We start from the raw sequence: 3,959 nt of genomic DNA, 5'->3' as shown, positions 1-3,959 counted from the left end.
GTTAATTTGGGTACACCGCAACATTCCGTTTGGTTGATTCCACAGCGCCAGTTCTGCTTGCCAAAAGTGGCCCACTGGGCACATTATATCATAACCTTAAACTTCATATCAAAGAAAGTTAAGATTCTTACCCATTTAAAAGTTTGAGAATAGGTTAAGATCGTTTGCGACCATAAGGCCTCTAATCATTCGCTTTACCAGATAAGAGTATTTTAATACAACAGTTAAATGCACCAGCTATCATCAGGAAACTTCGGAAGGAACCAGCTACTAGATGGTTCGATTGGTCTTTTCGCCCCTATACTCAATTTCGGCCAATCGATTTGCACGTCAGGGGAACTGTTTCGGTCTTCCATCAGGGTTTCCCCCGGCTTCAACCTGATCAAGTATAGTTCACCTTCTTTTCGGGTCACAGCATATGCGCTCCAAAGTACGTTCAGTTAGAGGCATAAATATTATAAATATTATTATACATAACTATATAGAACACCGGGATTGCGTTAATTAACTATAAATGGTTAAAAACTAATCCAATAATAGTCAAGTTAATTACGCTATTAGGTTTTATATCCCAATAACTTGCACATATATGTTGGAGCTCCTTGGTCCGTGTTTCAAGACGGGTCCCGAAGGTATCCTGAATCTTTCGCATTGTTAATCATACAAGTGCTTATAATAAACATAAAATCAATGATAATCATGCCATTATATAATTCCAAAAATTAACGCACTGTACTCATATAATCTATCAGCACTTTATCTATTTTGAAATTTATATTCATGTTAATTTAAATAAACTCTTATCAAAATTGTTTGATAAATTCCATACATGCTAATAAATTACAATGTCCTTATATGGTTTCCATATGCACGCAGACATCGTCAAGGGTGGCAAATTTCGACACTCAACTCCACCCATAAATTTCTGAGTGCCGGTGCTACTTAGCACTCGCAAACCGAGTAAGAGATACACACTTACTCAAAATCATGCGAGTGCTGCGAGTATGAGTCATTGTCATACTCAGGCCTTTCTTGCTCTTGCCTATTCGGCACCCGATCATTTTAGGCACTCGGCTTGTGCCGTACACGCTTGTGTCTTGCCGGTGGTTGTTCTCTCGTGCACCCGATCATTTTAGACACTCGGCTTGTAATGCAGCTTGTGTCTTGCCGGTGGTTGTTCTCCGTGCAACCGATTATTTTGCACTCATGACGAAATGGCTTGTGTCTTATGAGTATCTGTTCAAATTCTGAAAAACACCCAAGTGTCTTGCTCAGATACCCAAAATTTTGCTCAGAGTGTTTTGACTCAGACACCCAAGTGTTTTGCTCAGACACTCGGTATTTGATGATGCGTACTATCGCGGCTCGCGGTTAGATTTTATGACTTTTGCTTTGTGAATGATTTTTTGCGTGTTTTTTACTTTTACAAATGATCAAAGAAAATATCAGATGGTTTTCCTGAAATTTATGGAAATTGTACAAATATGCAAAATACCCTTTTGCAATTATATAAGCATTTACAATAGTGTTATAAACAGGTAATCAAATGTCTGATTTTCCGGTTATTAATGAATGTAAAAACCCAAAAACTCATAAAACAGGTAAATTACACTTAATAAAACTGATTAGGTGGATGTTTACTTGTTTTGTTCCTTTCAACATCTACAAATTCTTTAACATTTAATTTTTATTAATTATATAAGTCTTCAAATAAATACACTAGACAAAGCCAAAAAAATAGTTTTCGAATTTAAATTTTCGAGAAATAAAATGAGTGCAAGAAGAGCGCATCAGCAATAGCAAAAACAATACAAAAAGCCGACGACAGTTTTTGCATCTCAACAAACATACATACAAACATACAAATGTATGCTAGTACATACTATGTACATACATACAATCGTGCCGGTCCACTCATAATTTTTACCAAGTGTATCGGATACACTTACCCATAACCACCGGCACCGGCTTTACCCCGAGTGCATAGAATCACCGATCGCAAATTGACGAATATGCCTCGGCACTTGCACAATAAGTGTCGGGCCTTTCTTGATACTCATACTCATACTCATACTCGCGAGTATAAGCCTTTCGATACACTTATGCTCATGCAGTATAAGCCTCATGAGTATGTGTATTTTGGCTACTCACACTTATGAGTGCAAGTATGTATATCGAAAGGCACATGAGTAACCGGTGCACCGGTTGAGTGTAGTGTACCCGTGCCGTTCTCTGATATGCACACTATCGTTATAATATTGATTAAATATTACAATTCTAATGATGAATTTTCCATAACGGATATTCAGGTTCATCGGGCTTAACCTCTAAGCAGTTTCACGTACTATTTAACTCTCTATTCAGAGTTCTTTTCAACTTTCCCTCACGGTACTTGTTTACTATCGGTCTCATGGTTACATTTAGTTTTAGATGGAGTTTACCACCCACTTAGTGCTGCACTATCAAGCAACACGACTCTTTGGAAACATCATCTAATAATCATTAACGTTATACGGGCCTGGCACCCTCTATGGGTAAATATCCTCATTTATGAAGGACTTAAATCGTTAATTTCTCATACTAGAATATTGACGTTCCATACACTGCATCTCACATTTGCCATATAGAAAATGTGACTTAGTGCTGAACTGATTTCTTTTCGCTCGCCGCTACTAAGACAATCCTTGTTAGATTCTTTTCCTTCCCTAATTAATACGCTTAAATTCAGGTGGTAGTCCCATATGAGTTGAGGTTGTTTAATTACACTTATAGGCAATTCTCTGCCTATTTTGAAATATACTATCTTTTTTTTGAAGGTCCATAATATTCACAAAAGGTATTCTCTATACCATATTCGTTAATAAGAGGCAATTCTAGTTTATAAAATAATATATTTTATGCTAGACATTCCTCAGTATTATTTGAAATGAATAAAGAACATATAATTCTTCAAATTTCTCATGCAACAGAGTTTTTAGTATATTCATTTATTAGATTCATATTATGAATATCTTAAGCGACAACTTTTGGAATTCACACTTATTTTATCCAACAATATACAATGTGCTTAAAATTCCGAAAAATTTTAAACAACTTATTTAGCATAGTCTTACAACCCTCAACCATATGTAGTCCAAGCAGCACTAAAAAATTAATTAAAGTACATAACAGCATGGACTGCGATATGCGTTAAAAATGTCGATGTTCATGTGTGCTGCAGTTCACACGATGACGCACAGTTTGCTGCGTTCTTCATCGACCCATGAGCCGAGTGATGATCCACCGCTTAGAGTGATACAATTTTTTTATTTCATTACGTCAATAATATTTTTATTGAAAGAAATTAAAAATAAACCATTTTACTGGCATATATCAATTCCTTCAATAAAATTTTTTTCATACCTAAATAAATGTTGCAGAAATGTCTTAGTTTTACATAATCGATAATAATAAGATATATGACAAGTATATTTTAGCTAAATTTATTTATTATGATCAACATATGTAAAAGCGTTAACCTGCAAACAGGTACAACATTGTTTTTCTTTAGGTGTTGCGAACCAATGTATGCGCACAAAACATTTTGCAACGCATGTATATTATGGTACATATACACGCAGTTTTTATTTTATCAAAACACATAAAACACTCTTAATACAGTATATAAAAATAATAATACATAACAAACGGTTTTAGCTAATTTAAATTATTATATGTTGGCATAATTGTATCTCATATGATTGAATAAAATATTTATATTTATTAGTTACTTAATTTATTAAAAGAAAAACAAATTTAATTTATTAACGGTTAGATGCATTAAAACAATAATGATCCTTCCGCAGGTTCACCTACATAAACCTTGTTACGACTCTTACTTCCTCTAAATAATCAAGTTCGGTCAACTTTTTCGAAACAACCGCAACACACAAGGGGTCACAGTGATCACGTCCGGAGAC

General features: G+C 34.8%; 1 pseudogene; it reads right to left on the bottom strand.

Annotated features, from left to right (window-relative positions):
- Positions 1-3,112: 3,112 nt before the first annotated feature.
- LOC133849848 (5.8S ribosomal RNA) lies at positions 3,113-3,294 on the bottom strand (annotated as a pseudogene).
- Between the last annotated feature and the right edge of the window lie 665 nt (positions 3,295-3,959).

This window comes from Drosophila sulfurigaster, unplaced genomic scaffold, assembly GCF_023558435.1.
Source record: "Drosophila sulfurigaster albostrigata strain 15112-1811.04 unplaced genomic scaffold, ASM2355843v2 ctg109_pilon, whole genome shotgun sequence".
Classification (NCBI taxonomy): domain Eukaryota; kingdom Metazoa; phylum Arthropoda; class Insecta; order Diptera; family Drosophilidae; genus Drosophila; species Drosophila sulfurigaster.
Note: the sequence above shows the minus strand (reverse complement) of the source record. Positions and strands in the feature narration are given on the sequence as shown.